The 18,964-nt window shown below is 51.5% G+C and overlaps 1 protein-coding gene across 2 annotated transcripts in view; it reads left to right on the forward strand.

Annotated features, from left to right (window-relative positions):
* The first annotated feature begins 4,590 nt into the window (after window positions 1-4,590).
* The window catches only part of PKIG (cAMP-dependent protein kinase inhibitor gamma), a 125,146-nt gene continuing 110,772 nt past the window's right edge, over window positions 4,591-18,964 (forward strand). Inside the window, exon 1 of one of the 2 annotated variants that reach the window (XM_075347755.1) lies at window positions 4,591-4,689. The gene's annotated coding sequence lies outside the window, so the exon portion shown is untranslated. The remainder of the gene's footprint in view (window positions 4,690-18,964) is intronic. The other variant, XM_075347753.1, reaches the window with a different exon arrangement.

Here is an 18,964-nt window from a genome sequence, read left to right on the forward strand (position 1 = left end):
GTGTGTGATGTCCCCACGCGTTGGAATTCAACTCTGCACAAGTTGGTCAGGATATGTGAGCAGAAGAGGGCAGTTGTTGAGTACCTGCATCACCTAAGCCGTCGGGAAATGGGTCAAACTCCACACATAACACCTGAGGAGTGGAGATGGATGTCCGACCTATGTACCATCCGCCAAAACTTTGAGGACTCCACCAAGATGGTGAGCGGCGATGACGACATTATTAGCGTCACCATACCGCTTCTCTGCCTTCTAAAATGGTCTCTGCTCAAAAAACAACCATGATGCATTGCAGGCGGAGCGCGATGAGTTTGAGCAAGAAACAGTAGTGGGTGTGGGTGATAACACACAGCCCAGCCTCGTCTCATCACAACGTGCAGTGGAGGACTATGACGAGGAGGAGGATGAAGACATGGAGCAACTCTCTGGCCAAATTGAGGATATGACATGCAGTCATATCCTCGGTTCAGCGTGGCTGGCCAGAGGACAGGGTAGATGATGAGGAGGAGGACAGCATGTTCAGTCATCGTGTTGGTCAGGATACTGAAGTGATGGCTGTTAAGAGTCTGGCACACATGGCTGACTTTATGGTAAGCTGCCTGTCTCGTGACCCTCGCGTTAAGAACATCTTGGCCGACAATCATTACTGGTTGGTAACACTGTTAGACCCACGCTAAAAGGAGAAATTTATGTCTCTTATTCCCGAGGCGGAGAGGTCAGGCAAAATGCAGCAGTTCCAGAAGGCCATAGTCACGGAAGTAGGCAAAGCATTCCCCTCACAAAACGCTAGCGGCATAGGTCAGGAATCAGTGGACAACCAAGGCGTACAGCCGAGAGGGGCACAAGTCCAATCCGCCAGAGGTAGGGGAACAGTCTTTAAGATGTGGGACAGTTTTCTCAGCCCCTCACATACCACAGCCCCTGAGGTGAGGGGTAGTGCCACAAGAAATCCTAAGTTTGCCCAGATGCTCAAGGAGTACCTTGCAGATCAAACAACTGTACTCCGACATTCCTCTGTGCCTTACAATTAATGGGTATCCAAGCTGGACACGTGGCATGAATTGGCTCTCTACGCCTTGGAAGTCCTGGCCTGCCGCTAGCGTTTTGTCAGAGCGTGTTTTTAGTGCCGCAGGTGGAATCATTACAGATAAACGCACCCGCCTGTCAACTGTAAATGCTGACAGGCTGACTCTGATCAAGATGAACAAGGGTTGGATTGGGCCAGACTTCACCACTCCACCAGCAAATGACAGCGGAATTTAAAGTTTGTAACGGGAATTTGCCATGTACCTCCACTCACCCATGGTAACACACTTCTGGACTTTGGCTAATCGCTGGACTGCTCCTCCTTCTCCTCATGCGCCATCATGATGAACGTTACAATAGTTAAGCCGTTGTTTCAGGTATACCCCCAGTGGTAAATTTTTTCGCCCATTCTTTCAGAATGGGCATTACAACGACAGGAGACCCGCTCCTTTGCAATGGGAACAATGTTTTGAGGCCCTCATGCACATCTCTATCCAGGGACAATGTGGAGCCTCCAAATTTTTGGCTGCCCTGCCTAAGGGCTATACTACAATAGACCCACTTCCTTACAATGGGCACTTCATGTTTACAGGCCATCATGCACGTCTCTATCCAGGGACAATATGGAGCCTGACGCTGCCACCGACTGCCACACACGTGCGGTTTTTAAATGCAAGCACGGACGCAATAAGAACCTAACAGGTTTTTAAGAGCGACAATTACTGAGAAGTCTGACACTTTCAGCCACTGCTGACTGACGTGTATTATACACTAGACTTGTGCGTTATATAATAGTTTGTGAAAAACGCACACAAGTGCACCTGTACGCTGCCACCGACAGGCACACACGTGCGGTTTTTAAATGCAAGCACGGACGCAATAAGAACCTAACAGGTTTTTAGGAGCGACAATTACTGAGAAGTCTGACACTATCAGGCACTGCTGACTGACGTGTATTATACACTAGACTTGTGCGTTATATAATAGTTTGTGAAAAACGCACACAAGTGCACCTGTACGCTGCCACCGACAGGCACACACGTGCGGTTTTTAAATGCAAGCACGGACGCACTAAGAACCTAACAGGTTTTTAGGAGCGACAATTACTGAGAAGTCTGACACTATCTGGACTGTTTTAGACTGTGTACACCAGCCCCAGATATGATGAAGGCTGGTATACGGTCACCACTAGGAATGGCTATATACCCTGCCTGCCTGCCTGCCTGTATACTGCTACAATAGTCCTGACAAGGACTCTTTTGGTCACTAGCCTGTATTCCGACCTGGCTATACCCTGCCTGTATACAGCAACAATAGTCCTGAGAAGGACTCTGCTACTGTACTCCGACCTGGCTATACCCTGCCTGCCTGTATACAACTAGAATAGTCCTGAGAAGGACTTTTGGTCACACTGTTTGCAGCCCTGCTACGGAAATAGCTATAAAGGGCCGCAAACCTTTCCCTGAAGCAGCGACCCTCTCCCTGCACTGACTGTCTGGATAGCTGTGAGCAGAGCACAGCGCGCCCGCCGGTATAAAGGCTCGGTCACGCTGTGCAGGCCAGCCAATCACTGCAATTCCACAACTAACAGGGCTGTGGCATTGCAGTGGTCTGCCAGCCAATCCCTGCATGAGGGCTGGCTCTCAAAAGAGCGCCAACATGCAGAAATGAAGACCACGAGTACAGCACGAGTATCGCGAGATTACTCGGTCCCCGCCGAGTAGACCGAGTACAGTGATACTCGTGCGAGTACCGAGTAGTAACAAGCATGCTCGCTCATCACTATTTAGCAGTAATGTAAGTACAAATTCCTGTGTTCAATGTTTGCATGCCTAAGGTCTCCTTCACACATCCGTGTCTCCGGTACGTGTGATGTCCGTTTTCACACATACCAGAGACACAGACACACGTTCGTGTTTTTACATGGACCATGTGTTCGTGTGCTCCACATGGCAAGATATTTTTCTCTGGCAGCATGTGTGTCACACAGACCGCACACTGATGTGATCCATGTGACATCAGTGCGACATGTCCCGAAGAAAACACAGGTGACATAAAAATAAAGAATTTCTATACTTACCTGTCTCTGCCTCCGCTGTTGCTTCCGGGTCCCACTCATTAAGCTCATGCATATTCACTGCACTCGGCGCGAACCTGGAAGTAACAGCAGTGTGGGCGACAGGAAAATATACCAGTTCATGTTGTCCGTGTGCTATCCGAATGTCATACGGATAGCACAGGGACAGCACACGTAACACGCACACATATGCACCTACACGACGGACCATGAAAAACGCGTGGGTTTTAGGTGGATGTGTGAAAGAGGCCTAAGACTGTGTGCACATGGTGCGTTTTTTTATGCATTTTTTTCTTGCAGATTTTAATCAATCTGCAAGAGAAAACGCATTTCAGCAAAGACTATGAGAATCCGGCAGTGCTGTGCACACGTTGCAAATTTTTTTCTTGCAGATTTTGGTGCAGAAAAAAACTGCACTAAACAATTGACTGTTTCTGCATTATTCCTATCACAATGCATAAAAAATGCAAAACGTGCGTTTTTTTCAGCAGCGTTTTACCTTCCAAGAGATACAGTTGTTGGTGCAGAAAATCTGCAGCGTGGTAACATATCCTTCACGTTTCAGAGTGCAGCTGTTTATTTTTTACAATATGTTGCATATTCAGTTTGCACCTATTCACATTTATCTGCAGTTTATTCATTTTAGATTGTTGGAACTATGATTTATTATTGTATTACGTAGGACAAGTGGTCAAAGAATCACAGGTTTATTCCTCCTAATGGGACTAAAAAATAACGTTTAAAATAAAAAAAAATGTAAAAAATATAAAAAACATTTTATCCTTTGTTAAAAATGATGTAAAAACCCAAACATATTTGCTATGGCGGCGTCTGTAAGAGTCCGATCTGTCGAAATATAAAATTAATTAACTCGTATGATAAATGTTGTAAAGAGAAAAACAAACAAACACTGGAATGGCATTTTTCCGCTCACCTCTCTAATAAAATACAATAAAAAACTATCAAAACATCTTGTGTACCCCTAGAAACCATGGGATCAGCCTCATACCGCTCCAGCGACGGAAACAGATAGAAGTTATGGGGGTTGGAGAATGGTCACACAAACTACATTATAATAATAAAAAAAACCAACATTTTTTTTCACCGCTTATATAAAAAACTACGCAGGTTTGGTGTCGCCGCAATCGTACGGAACTGGAGGATCATACAGCGAATGCCGCAAAGACAAAACCCACGAAACAATGGAGGAATTGCAGGATTTTCACCCTTTTAAAGGGATGTCCCGTATTGGGATGGGTGGACAACCCCTTTAAGTCCTTGAACTCCCCTTATAGACATGCAGGACCCCAGCAGCTCAGTCTCCTCTTCTGTGGGCCCCGCCCCTTGACTTAGTCACGTGACCACACCTGGTCCTCAGCACTTTATTGGCAATCTCTGTAGGAGCTGCTCATTGGATCCTCCATTAAAATTCCATCTGCGCTGCGCGGAGGAAGAAGTTTGTCCCTGGCTGCGGCCTGTAGCTGTCTCGCGGATTACTATGGTAACGCGTTAAGCGGAGAAGCGGCTCAGTCTGCGCACAGACCGCCATCAGTCAGGACTCAGGAGCCGGGGCTCTGCGGGGAGAGGTAGGAGCGGTGCGTGCAGTGTCTGGCTGTAGAGCGCTGCTTCTGCGCGTAGTGTATGTGTATAGCGCTGTCATAGACGTGGTGCTGTGTGTCCCTGCTGATCACGTGACCTTGGCTGTCAGTCATCCTGAGTGATGGAGGCGGCAGCCTGCTATGTACCTGTCTCATATTGATGGGCAGGCAGGGATGTCTTCTGAGCTGCTGTCAATCATCTGCTCCTATACTTTTGCACTGTGAATGCCATAAGAAATGAGTGCTATAGCCATAGACTTAACCATTTATTGCCCAACGTGACTGCAGCACAAATATCTATGACACCATCCCGCCCTGGTCCACAGAGGGGTTCCCACAGACAATATTCTTGATTTTTTTACAAAGTGTTTTGGTATTTCATATGGGTGAAGGGATGCAGGTGGACTTCCCCTTTAAGGCAGCATGTTGTAGATTGTACAATGGGTGATGCTTCTATCTGGATCTCTGCGTATTACAGATCTGGGGGAGGGGATTGTTAGATGTGCTCCTGCCTGCGGAGATCTGACCTGTGGTTACATTGCAGAGATTGGATGATTTCTCTATTGATCACCATTAGGCCAGTCCCAATGTCTGACCTGTGTGGAGGAAGAGGGGGCAAGACTCTGCTGTGACCACTATGTGGAGATGGATGGACGAGGTGCTGCTGTGACCGCTGCGGGGAGAGGGGTGGACGGGGTGCTGCTGTGACCGCGGCGGGGAGAGGGGTGGACGGGGTGCTGCTGTGCCCGCGGCGGGGAGAGGGGTGGACGGGGTGCTGCTGTGACCGCGGCGGGGAGAGCGGTGGACGGGGTGCTGCTGTGACCGCGGCGGGGAGAGCGGTGGACGGGGTGCTGCTGTGACCGCGGCGGGGAGAGGGGTGGACGGGGTGCTGCTGTGGCGGGGAGAGGGGTGGACGGGGTGCTGCTGTGGCGGGGAGAGGGGTGGACTGGATGCTGCTGTGACCGCTGCGGGGAGAGGGGTGGACGGGGTGCTGCTGTGACCGCTGCGGGGAGAGGGGTGGACGGGGTGCTGCTGTGACCGCGGCGGGGAGAGGGGTGGACGGGGTGCTGCTGTGACCGCTGCGGGGAGAGGGGTGGACGGGGTGCTGCTGTGGCGGGGAGAGGGGTGGACGGGGTGCTGCTGTGGCGGGGAGATGGGTGGACGGGGTGCTGCTGTGACCGCTGCGGGGAGAGGGGTGGACGGGGTGCTGCTGTGGCGGGGAGAGGGGTGGACGGGGTGCTGCTGCGACCGCTGCGGGGAGAGGGGTGGACGGGGTGCTGCTGCGACCGCTGCGGGGAGAGGGGTGGACGGGGTGCTGCTGTGACCGCTGCGGGGAGAGGGGTGGACGGGGTGCTGCTGTGACCGCTGCGGGGAGAGGGGTGGACGGGGTGCTGCTATGGGGAGAGGGGTGGACAGGGTGCTGCTATGATCGCTGCGGGGAGAGGGGTGGACGGGGTGCTGCTGTAACCGCTGCGGGGAGAGGTGTGGACCGGGGTGCTGCTGTGACCGCTGCGGGGAGAGGGGTGGACCGGGGTGCTGCTGTGACCGCTGCGGGGAGAGGGGTGGACCGGGGTGCTGCTGTGACCGCTGCGGGGAGAGGGGTGGACCGGGGTGCTGCTGTGACCGCTGCGGGGAGAGGGGTGGACCGGGGTGCTGCTGTGACCGCTGCGGGGAGAGGGGTGGACCGGGGTGCTGCTGTGACCGCTGCGGGGAGAGGGGTGGACCGGGGTGCTGCTGTGACCGCTGCGGGGAGAGGGGTGGACCGGGGTGCTGCTATGGGGAGAGGGGTGGACAGGGTGCTGCTATGATCGCTGCGGGGAGAGGGGTGGACGGGGTGCTGCTGTAACCGCTGCGGGGAGAGGGGTGGACTGGGTGCTGCTGTGACCGCTGCGGGGAGAGGGGTGGACCGGGGTGCTGCTGTGACCGCTGCGGGGAGAGGGGTGGACCGGGGTGCTGCTGTGACCGCTGCGGGGAGAGGGGTGGACCGGGGTGCTGCTGTGACCGCTGCGAGGAGAGGGGTGGACCGGGGTGCTGCTGTGACCGCTGCGGGGAGAGGGGTGGACGGGGTGCTGCTGTGACCGCTGCGGGGAGAGGGGTGGACGGGGTGCTGCTATGGGGAGAGGGGTGGACAGGGTGCTGCTATGACCGCTGCGGGGAGAGGGGTGGACGGGGTGCTGCTATGACCGCTGCGGGGAGAGGGGTGGACCGGGGTGCTGCTGTGACCGCTGCGGGGAGAGGGGTGGACGGGGTGCTGCTGTGACCGCTGCGGGGAGAGGGGTGGACGGGGTGCTGCTATGGGGAGAGGGGTGGACAGGGTGCTGCTATGATCGCTGCGGGGAGAGGGGTGGACGGGGTGCTGCTGTAACCGCTGCGGGGAGAGGGGTGGACTGGGTGCTGCTGTGACCGCTGCGGGGAGAGGGGTGGACCGGGGTGCTGCTGTGACCGCTGCGGGGAGAGGGGTGGACCGGGGTGCTGCTGTGACCGCTGCGGGGAGAGGGGTGGACCGGGGTGCTGCTGTGACCGCTGCGGGGAGAGGGGTGGACCGGGGTGCTGCTATGGGGAGAGGGGTGGACAGGGTGCTGCTATGACCGCTGCGGGGAGAGGGGTGGACAGGGTGCTGCTATGACCGCTGCGGGGAGAGGAGTGGACGGGGTGCTGCTATGACCGCTGCGGGGAGAGGGGTGGATGGGGTGCTGCTGTGACTGCTGCGGGGAGAGGGGTGGACGGGGTGCTGCTGTGACCGCTGCGGGGAGAAGGGTGGACGGGGTGCTGCTATGGGGAGAGGGGTGGACAGGGTGCTGCTATGATCGCTGCGGGGAGAGGGGTGGACGGGGTGCTGCTGTGACCGCTGCGGGGAGAGGGGTGGACGGGGTGCTGCTGTGACCGCTGCGGGGAGAGGGGTGGACGGGGTGCTGCTGTGACCGCTGCGGGGAGAGGGGTGGACGGGGTGCTGCTGTGACCGCTGCGGGGAGAGGGGTGGACGGGGTGCTGCTGTGACCGCTGCGGGGAGAGGGGTGGACGGGGTGCTGCTATGGGGAGAGGGGTGGACGTGGTGCTTCTATGACCGCTGCGGGGACAGAGGGGTGGACGGGGTGCTTCTGTGACCGCTGCGGGGACAGAGGGGTGGACGGGGGGGGGTGCTGTGACCAATACACTGCAATGTCATGTGACACTGAAATCTTAGTGCCATGGTGTAACATCAAATGCAGTAATTTCCCATACACAAGCCTCACTTATTATAGACTTCCATGCGAGTCACATGCGCCTGCAATTTGTCACTATTATTTTTACACCAGAAACATAACAGCCAAGACAAAAGTCACAGCCAAGACAGGCAAGATGCGAGTGACTTCACTGAAGTCTGCGGTAAGTGAGCAATGTGAAACATTGTGACCAGTGACAGGGCAACATATTTGGAAACACATGTGATTCTTTCTGGTCACAAGGCAGCACTGCATTCTATGATGCAATGTGTCACTGTGATTTTAGTGTATTCCCCCCCCCCTCCTTTCCCCGAGCCTATAGAGGAAGGGGAGACAAGGCATCACTGTGGTAGTTATTGAAGAATGGGTAAGACTGATGATGTGACTGTTACAGGGGGACGGGATGCCGTTATGTCTCTTACATAGGACAGTGGGACATAAACTCAACCTTCTGACACTGGGCACTACAATGCGACCCAAAATCCTTTGGTAATCTTCAGATTTCATGATGCCTTGCACAGTCAAGGCACCCAGTGCCAGAGGCAGCAAAACGACCCCAAAACATCTTTGAACCTCCACCATATTTGACTGTAGGTACTGTTCTTTTCTTTGTAGGCCTCAATAATAGGAATAATGTGCTTTACTACGAAGATCTATACAGTATTGGTCTCATCTGTCCACAAGACACTTTCTCAGAAGGATTTTGGCTTACATACATTTTGGCAAACTGCAATCTGGCTTTTTTTTATGTCTGTGTCAGCAGTGAGGTCCTCCTTGGTCTCCTCCATAGCGTTTCATTTCATTCAAATGTCGGTGGATAGTTCACCCTGACACTGATGCATCCTGAGGCTGCAAGACAGCTTGAATATCTTTGGAACTTGGTTGGGGCTGTTTATCCACCATACAGACTATCCTTTGTTAAGGTGGCTTTACACGCAACTACATCGCTAACGAGATGTTTTTAGGGTCACGGAATTCGTGACGCACATCCGGCCTCGTTGGCGACGTTGTTGCGTGTGACACGTACGAGCGACCGCTAACAATCAAAATTACCATATCGTTGACGCGTCGTTCTAATCTCAAATATAGTTGCTCCTGCGGCAGTACACATCGCTATGTGTGACACCGCAGGAACGAGGAACATCACTTTACCTGCAGCTGCCGGCAATGAGGAAGGAAGGAGGTGGGCGGGATGTTACGTCTGCTCATCTCCGCCCCTCCGCTTCTATTGGGCGTCCGCTTAGTGACGCCGAATGAACCTCCCCTTAGAAAGGAGGTGGTTCGCTGGCCACTGCGCCGTCGCTAGGCAGGTAAGTCCGTGTGACGGGGACTAACGATGTTGTGCGCCACGGGCAGCGATTTGCTCGTGATGCACAACCGACGGGGGCGGGTGCTTTCACCAGCGACATCGCTGCGTGTAAAGCAGCCTTTACAACCATCAATTCCTTTCTGCCGTCTAGGGAGATTAGATACATTGTCATGGGTTGTAAACTTCTTGATTCTGTTACGCACTGTGGACAAGGGAACATCAAGATCTCTGGAGATGGACTTGTGACCTTGAAATTTTCAACAATTTCGGTTCTCAAGTCCTTAGTTCTCTTCTTCTGGTTCTGTTCTCCATGCTTAGGCCTCGGTTCTACTTGTGCATAACTTCCGATGTGAGAGCATCGGAAGAGATATGTTAATGACCCTTGGCTCCCACATGAGAAAACAATCACAGATGGACGCTGCGTCATAGATTCGCACTGGTGCGATCTGATGTTTTATTGGGGACAGGGCACCATTATGAATTATGAGGAAGGACAAGAGGCTTCTGTGATCAATATGGGATGTAATGGGGCCACCCTGTCACTCTTCCACGAGCTCTGTTGGGTATCTCCCTCTGGAGCCATGGATTTAGCTGTCACATACTGCGGTCCATGTCTTCTTTTTCCTTGTGAAATCTTCTATGCGGACAGTATCTGCCATCATCTGGTTGTGCCTGGGGCGCGGTGATTTACCATATAGAATAACGGTCTCCTGATGTCGGGCAGCTGACTACATCCGTGTCTAAAGGAATCGGGAACATTTCCCATCATTCTCCGTTTGGAAGTTCACACAGTTCTAGACGTGATGTTCCCGGAGGCCATGACTTGTTTTATTGTAGCCCCTCCATCTTTTTTGACAGTCAGGTGATCTGTACACTCTATAAAATAATATGGGACATAATCAGATGGCGGCCTTGATGCTAATTTTCAAGAAGAGCAACCACTGTGTGCACCAAAGCCTGGAGATGGTACCATAAATAGAGGAGATATCCACTGTGATCGTCATATATTAGTTATTGCTTCCTCTTATTTTCAGATCAGAAATGGTTAACCGCATAAATATGAAATGAAGGAATAATGAAAGGGCCCTTCAAGGGGCTGTCTGGTCCCAGACTGATTTCAGCTCCTGAGACCCCCATTAAGGAGCTGATTATGTAGTAGGGACCCCTATCTATAACATCCCTAGGCTCTTATCGGGATTATATAAAAAGGTCCAGATGACACCTTCCTCCTTTTACGCTTGTCGCACTGCTCCGGTGATGGGACCAGTACATTCTCAGTGTTGTGATCTGGCTGTGTCAGTCATGGTAATGGCTTCCATCCCTCCTCCATCCGCGCTGGGGGCACATTCTTTAGAGATTTGCTCATTTGACTGTCAAAACAATGATATTGGATAACTCCAGTGAGTAAAGCTGAGGAAGTCTCCGGGGAGAGAGCGAGATCATAAACACATCATCGTCCTCTGACAGCGAGATGCTCTCCGGGTGGGGGGTGGGGGGGTGGATCCGGTGTGTGCCATCTCCTGTGTCTACTGGGCTCAGATACACGGCATCAAATCACTCTGGATCAAAGGTTTCACTAGAAAAACAGGGCTCCTATGGTGCTGCAAACAGCGCCCCCCCCTGTCCATGGTTTGGTCTGGTATTGCGGCAGTACTATTAAAGTGAATGGGATTAAGCAGTAGGGCTCACACAACCTGTGGACACGTATGACGCTGATTGTAAAGAAAGCAGCGATGTTGGGTCTTTACAAACCGCTCCCCATATCTCAGCATCCTAGATATGGAGAGAAAGAGAGGAATTTGGGTGAACTGCAGTTACTCTGTATATTTTTGGGTGATTAGTATTTAAAGGAACTGTACAATTTAAGAAACGATGCCCTGCCAATAGTCTATCACCCCAATGGCCCCACATTACGCTGACAGCTCAGTAGTTTCAATGGGCACAGTGTAGTGCTTCATTTTATCCTGTGGTGGCGCTGCAGGATCATAGAGCGATTACTGTCACCAATGGGGCTCCCTGCAGCAGGGGACGCTGATCAACAAGATATTGTCCAAAGCTGCCATCCCCACCCAGCACATGCCCGATTAACCCATTCTTCCCAGCCCTGTTCACAGGAACAGTAATATAATAATAATTTATTCATTTATATAGCGCTAATAATTCCACAGCGCTTTACATACATTGGCAACACTGTCCCCATTGGGGCTCACAATCTAAGTTCCCTATCTGTATGTCTTTGGAGTATGGGAGTAAACTGTAGTACCTGGAGGAAACCCACGCAAACACGGGGAGAACATACAAACTCCTTGCAGATGTTGTCCTTGGTGGGAATTGAACCCAGGACCCCAGCGCTGCAAGACTGCAGTGCTAACCACTGAGCCACCATACACTGCTAACCACTGAGCCACCGTGCCGCCCTATTATGATGGCCCGGGCCCTATAGCTATGCCTGTGCCATCGCTTGCAGGGTCTGGCTATATCTTGAAGCAGAGGGCCCGTTCCAAAGGCGAGGATTGGAGATGACTCTAATCTGGTTGCTTAACCCCTTAGATGCTGTTGTCCTTGCTGACCACAGCATTAGAGTGGTTAGGGGGCGAGAGCTCCCTCCGTCATGCTGTCGGACCTCCTACATGGCAATCCGATGCGTTATGATGGCAGCTAGGCAAGCCATAGGCATGATCCTTTAAGGACGTGCCATAGGACGGCCTCAGGTTAACACTTTCTCGAGTTGGCATATTCATGATGCTGCTTTGTGTACGTCTAAGCTTTTCTATTCCCGCACAATGCACAGTTGTTTTGCTGCCGCGGGCCACATATTGCGTTAATATAACTTCGTACGTGCACGTTCCTTTCATGGAGGCGCAGAGCGAGTCTATTTCGATCCCGCACCACAATAGCTTCTATTAAGCAGGGCGAAGGAACGAGGAAGTGGGGCTAATTATGGAGACTGCAGGGACCCCCCACAGTGCATAATACGGAACAAAAGAGGCATTCTCTTCAGGGTACTGGAAAGGGATGTTATGACACTGCAATTACGCTGGATAATAATTCACAATATATTAGCCATATATAGGAATAGAGTGGGTGACTCGGAAATGGGGTGAAAACCTCTCCCTGTGGTACATTACGGATGTGTGTTTCTCTAAACCAACCTGGATTTTGTAGGATTTTATAGCGACTACTTCCCCAAAAAACATCTATTAGAACAGAGACAATAAAAGTGTCCTGGCGCCTTCACAGTGATGGGCCCGGATGTAAGAAGACGGCCATTGGCATGTTAGTGCCACTCTGTGATCTTTCTGCTGGGACTTGTCCTTTGCTCCTGTGTAAGGATGGGGCACATTATGCAGACGTCTCCCTCCAGCACAATTACAGCCACCTCCACCATGCCCTCTCCTGGCGCCCCCTGCCATCCTGTGCCTCTAGAGGCCATCAGATTTATCGTGCGCTGAGCACCCGAGTTGTGTGTGCCTGCTGGTTATAATCATATTTGACATTCAATAATGGTTTTTAGAGACAAGTAATAATTTGCCGTTATTCCCCCATGGAACTGGTGTTATTGAACAATTTTCTTTTCCCCTTCTTCATATGTGGCTCTCGGCCTCCAGAGCTCTGCAAGCCTCCTCCTAATAGCCAGCATCCACGGCACTTCTTCTGATTAGAAGGCCCAGCAAATGTCATGCGAGCATCACGCCACAATAATGGTGTTGAAGCATACCTATTAATCAGACGACATGCCAGCAGCTAAGAAGAGGTTGTTTGCAGGGCTCCGGTCTGGCTGCCACAGACTATAGCGGCCGCTGGACCAGGCTACAGCCTATTATCCCTGTCATCTGGAACCACCCATGCTTGTAGTATGTGTGTAATGCCTACCTGGATCAACAGACTCAGGTGGGATGTAATGGATAGACTAGAGGGAAGCCACTCACCAAGCAGGACCCCCAGAACCCTGAAACCCTTTAACCCCTATACAGGGATTTGGAATTACACAGGGCCCTAGAGATCACTACCTGTGGAAGGCTGCAGTCCGATGAGAGTAGTAGTAAGGCAGGGTCAAACCAGGAATAGCAGAACAGGGACAGAATCGGCAGACAAGGACGTAATCAGAAAACGTAGCAGAGGTCAAATCCGGATCGGGCAGCGAGGTACAAAAACAGCAGGCAGAAGGGTAGTCAGAAAACACGCAGAAGTCAGCACACAGCAATCACAAAACAGAATAGCATATAAATCAAATAGAAAACCGGTTTTAAATGCCGCGCTAAAAACCACAGATGCTGTAGATAAAGAGATTTCCTTTATTTCACAGTTCTACGTGTTTCAGAGACATCTCAGTCTCCTTCCCCAGGAATAGAAATCATATTAGGTAATTTGATTTCTATTCCTGAGGAAGGAGACGGAGATGTCTCTGAAACGTGTAGAACTGTGAAATAAAGGAAATCTCTTTATCTACAGCATCTGTGGTTTTAACGCGGCATTTAAAACCGGTTTTCTATTTGATTTATATGATAACCTGCTTTCCGGGGCCGCTGCTAAACCACATAAAAACACTCACATGCGATCATAGGGGGATGTGACTGGCACAACCCTACCAGGTGAGTGTACCTCTTTCTGTCTCTCTACCCTCATACCGGGTAAGACCCTATTGCGCTTTTTCCCCCCTACAGCTTTACAAAACAGAATAGGGCGGATCAGGAGCCAGGAAATCAGAACTATCTCTGGCAGAGGTCAGCAGACAGGAGGGGAGCTAAGAAGGGTGTGGTGTCTTCCCATTGGCTGTAGCTGAATGCTGGCAACTTCAGCTGGAAGAAACACGCCACCCACAGTCAGCTAGTGGTTCTGTAGATCCCAAGATAACCCAGCCCAGTGGATGATCGGAGCCTGTGCCCACCGGTGCTGCTGGCATCGACTCCTCTCCCATCACCAGCACCATCCACGGTAGGAACACAGCGTCGCCTGGCGATCGGAGCAGAAGTCGCTGGAGCGGACTCTGGTGGTGACGTAACAATGTGTCCCCGCACCTGCTTGTTATAATTGCGGTACGTGTCCCCTTCCCTGCTTATTATAACTGTGACACTTGTATACTCACCCCTGCTTATAACTGTGGTACATTTTCCAGAACTTGCTCATTATAACTACGCTACTTGTCCCCCCCCCCTGTGTGTGTGTGTGTGTGTGTGTGTGTGTGTGTGTGTGTGGTACGTGTCCCCGCCCCTGCTTGTGTGTGTGTGTGTGGTACGTGTCCCCGCCCCTGCTTGTGTGTGTGTGTGTGTGTGTGTGTGTGTGTGTGGTACGTGTCCCCCGCCCCTGCGTGTGTGTGTGTGTGTGTGGTACGTGTCCCCGCCCCTGCGTGTGTGTGTGTGTGTGTGTGTGTGTGTGTGTGTGGTACGTGTCCCCGCCCCTGCTTGTGTGTGTGTGTGTGTGTGTGTGTGTGTGTGGTACGTGTCCCCGCCCCTGCGTGTGTGTGTGTGTGTGTGGTACGTGTCCCCGCCCCTGCGTGTGTGTGTGTGTGTGTGTGTGTGTGTGTGTGTGTGGTACGTGTCCCCGCCCCTGCTTGTGTGTGTGTGTGTGTGTGTGTGTGTGTGTGGTACGTGTCCCCGCCCCTGCTTGTGTGTGTGTGTGTGTGTGTGTGTGTGTGTGGTACGTGTCCCCGCCCCTGCGTGTGTGTGTGTGTGTGTGTGTGTGTGTGTGTGGTACGTGTTCCCGCCCCTGCTTGTGTGTGTGTCGTACGTGTCCCCGCCCGTGTGTGTGTGGTACGTGTCCCCGCCCGTGTGTGTGTGTGGTACGTGTCCCCGCCCGTGTGTGTGTGTGGTACGTGTCCCCGCCCGTGTGTGTGTGTGGTACGTGTCCCCGCCCGTGTGTGTGTGTGGTACGTGTCCCCGCCCGTGTGTGTGTGTGGTACGTGTCCCCGCCCCCGTGTGTGTGTGGTACGTGTCCCCGCCCCCGTGTGTGTGGTACGTGTCCCCGCCCCCGTGTGTGTGTGGTACGTGTCCCCGCCCCCGTGTGTGTGTGGTACGTGTCCCCGCCCCCGTGTGTGTGTGGTACGTGTCCCCGCCCCCGTGTGTGTGTGGTACGTGTCCCCGCCCGTGTGTGTGTGGTACGTGTCCCCGCCCGTGTGTGTGTGGTACGTGTCCCCGCCCGTGTGTGTGTGGTACGTGTCCCCGCCCCTGCTTGTGTGTGTGTGTGTGTGTGTGTGTGTGTGTGTGTGTGTGTGTCCCCCGCCCCTGCTTAGATGTGTGGTACGTGTCCCCGCCCCTGCTTAGATGTTCTACTTGTCAAAACAGCCAAGGTAGAATTAAATGGAAATGCATATAAAACATAACTTCTAATATGAAAAGTTAAAAAGGGGTTACCCTAATGACGGACATGCATAAATACACAAAAATGGACAAAACACTTGTGGACTCTAGTACAGCTAGAAATGTGTTGATGGTTATACCAAAAATCACACACAGACGTCCACCTGAAGCCTGAAAAGGAAAGCACCACTCATGGAACCTGCAAACCAATTCAGCAGAAATAACAGGGCTTTTCCATTTAATTCTACCTTGGCTGTTTTTGACTGGTTATATATGGTAGATATCTTCACCAATTGATGTGCTACTTGTCCCCTCCTCTGCTTAGGTGCGGGTATGTGTCCTCGCCCCTGCTTATTATGGATGTGGTACATGGTCTCACCCCTGCTTAATATGTATTTGTAGTGCCCCTGAACCCATCAGGGTGCTACAAGGTTCTGCATCCCCACCAGGATGCAGGGTCTACCCCCTTAGGGACCCAGAACCCCAGTGCCGATACCAACAAAAACCCAGGTAATTCCAGTTTTCTCCAACAATCCGCTATACAATGGTACCTAGCTAGGGTGGGACCATGGATGGCCGCCTAGAGATGTAGCCACTCCAGTTCACTAGTTGACCAGGTGGGAGGGGCAGACTGTGGAGAGTAGTCGGGAACACAGGAAGTCAGTCTAAGTGAGAGTGTGAGAGAGTGAAGTGACTCCCTGACTCAGGTTGACGGTGACCTGGTACCCAGGAGAGGTAGTTGCCAGTGGAGTACTCCTGGAACTACGCACCGGCTGGGTACAGGACCCTAGGACAGGAAAGAGCTTGAAGCCGACCTGTTAACACCTGCACAGCAAAGGGGACCATCAAGAACTTGAAGACTCAGTAGCAAAGAGAGAACCAGGGACAGGACCAGAGACTCCAACCCCACAGGGTTCACGCTACCGTCATGTGGACAGAGGTGGACAAACCACAAACCATGGACCCACAGTGTTCTATACCACAGGGACCCACTTACCAGAGACAGGTGCAGGGGAATAAGGTACCAGAGAACCAGACTGGCACTGGGACGAAGGGGACCTGGAGGCGAAACCAGCCAGCCTCGGGCAACCAGTTAACACCCGAAAAGTGAGTAAACCAGTTGCACTGAATACCTGTCTGGACTTCTTCCGACGTCTACTGCACCATACACCCGCTGGGGTAATACCCTACTTGCGGAGGGCCCAAGTCATCAGAGCTGCACATCTCATCAGCCCCAGCACAACCTGCAGCGGCGGCTCCCTACACTTAGCTGCATCACCACAAGTGGCGTCATGAATAACTTTATTCACAAATCCCCTGTAAATATCCCCATTACAAAAAGGGCCCAGGGCACAGAACCGGGAACGGCCACCACCGTGACATTACCAAAAGAGACACTTCCGGAACAGAGTACCCCATATATGGGTATATATATACATATGTGTATAGCCCTCAGCTACCCAGAACTGTGCGATGTGACCCTGAGTACTGGGAGTACTGTCATGCCTCATCTCCGCATTCGTACTATGGTCCTTATCACTAGGATCTCTTTAGTCTCAGTCACAACCCAACAGACGTCCTGATGCTTCGGCTCTAGCTTACATGATGGAGCTAATTCATATTCCCCCAACTACTTTAAGTCGCTCCCACGCAGTAGTTGTTAAATTAACCCCATAGGGTTCCCTGGAAATCTGTTCTACAAGCCCTAGCTTCAAGGATGCAATTACTCTTCAAAAGAGTAGAAAAAAAAAAGCTCATCGTCTGCAGAAGGAATATTATGTTACGAGGCAATTAAACTGCAGTGCTGGGATTGCAATGAAATATTTACGTGCTGGAGTTGTATTCCTGTGTGATGGCCTTTTGGGCTCCTTCAGATCAAATCTACCCTGAAGTGATCACTTAAAGCGCCTGGATTCAGCTTGGCAATGTTACGTCTGCTCCTTTTTGCTGTGCTAATACCACGGTCCGTGTCTTAAGTGCCTGGAGGGTTGAATGGATATCTTAGGGCCGTTTCACATATCCGGCATTTCGCCGGATTAACGGATCCGGCATACACCAGTACAGTGTATACAGTACAATGGCAGCATGACAAGCTCCAGTCACATGCTTTGGTCACATGATAGCATGTGACTGGAGGTTGCCGCGATGCCACTGTACTGTAGACACTGTACTGGAGTGCGCCGGATCCGTCAATCCGGTGAAATGCCAGATGTGTGATACTGCCCTTATAGGACATGTTTAGTCTTAAAACGATGGTAGCAGCCATTTTTTGGAGACTTGAAGTGGTAATAGGTGTTCTATTATGTCAACATGACGTCAGTAGAGATTGGTTTCTGCATATTTTTTTTGTTTTTATTTTGTGACCCATCAGGGCGGTAGAAAGTGAAGCTACTACCAGTGTCTTGAATGAAAGGGTATGGGCACCCTGGACTCGGACGCTCTAGAGCTCAGCATGGCAGAAATTAGAGGCCTATCAGAACTGAAGTAGGATCCTCAGGAAATTGCCAAGCCCCTTGAGGGTCACACAGGTTCTCCAGCTCCTGGATGCCTATTTGAGGATCAGGCGGTTTTCCCAGTTGATTGTGTAATCCCATTTTTCTGATTTTAGTCCTCCAAGGTTCCAGATTTTGCTGCAGTTCTGTGGTGAGAACTGGTGCCAGACCATGAAAGAATCAGTCTTGTAGACATCTTGCAGTGAGTACAGAGGTTAATCTCCTGCTAATCAATTCCTCATTACCTAGTGTCCAAATGACACCCCATTGGGGGAACATGGCAATCTTTTGACCTACTGTACAGTCAGGGCCAGAAATATTTGGACAGTGACACAAGTTTTGTTATTTTAGCCGTTTACAAAAACATGTTCAGAAATACAATTATATATAAAATATGGGCTGAAAGTGCACACTCCCAGCTGCAATATGAGAGTTTTCACATCCAAATCGGGGAAAGGGTTTAGGAATCATAGCTCTGTAATGCATAGCCTCCTCTTTTTCAAGGGACCAAAAGTAATTGGACAAGGGACTCTAAGGGCTGCAATTAACTCTGAAGGCGTCTCCCTCGTTAACCTGTAATCAATGAAGTAGTTAAAAGGTCTGGGGTTGATTACAGGTGTGTGGTTTTGCATTTGGAAGCTGTTGCTGTGACCAGACAACATGCGGTCTAAGGAACTCTCAATTGAGGTGAAGCAGAACATCCTGAGGCTGAAAAAAAAGAAAAAATCCATCAGAGAGATAGCAGACATGCTTGGAGTAGCAAAATCAACAGTCGGGTACATTCTGAGAAAAAAGGAATTGACTGGTGAGCTTGGGAACTCAAAAAGGCCTGGGCGTCCACGGATGACAACAGTGGTGGATGATCGCCGCATACTTTCTTTGGTGAAGAAGAACCCGTTCACAACATCAACTGAAGTCCAGAACACTCTCAGTGAAGTAGGTGTATCTGTCTCTAAGTCAACA

This window comes from Anomaloglossus baeobatrachus, chromosome 5 (assembly GCF_048569485.1).
Source record: "Anomaloglossus baeobatrachus isolate aAnoBae1 chromosome 5, aAnoBae1.hap1, whole genome shotgun sequence".
Classification (NCBI taxonomy): domain Eukaryota; kingdom Metazoa; phylum Chordata; class Amphibia; order Anura; family Aromobatidae; genus Anomaloglossus; species Anomaloglossus baeobatrachus.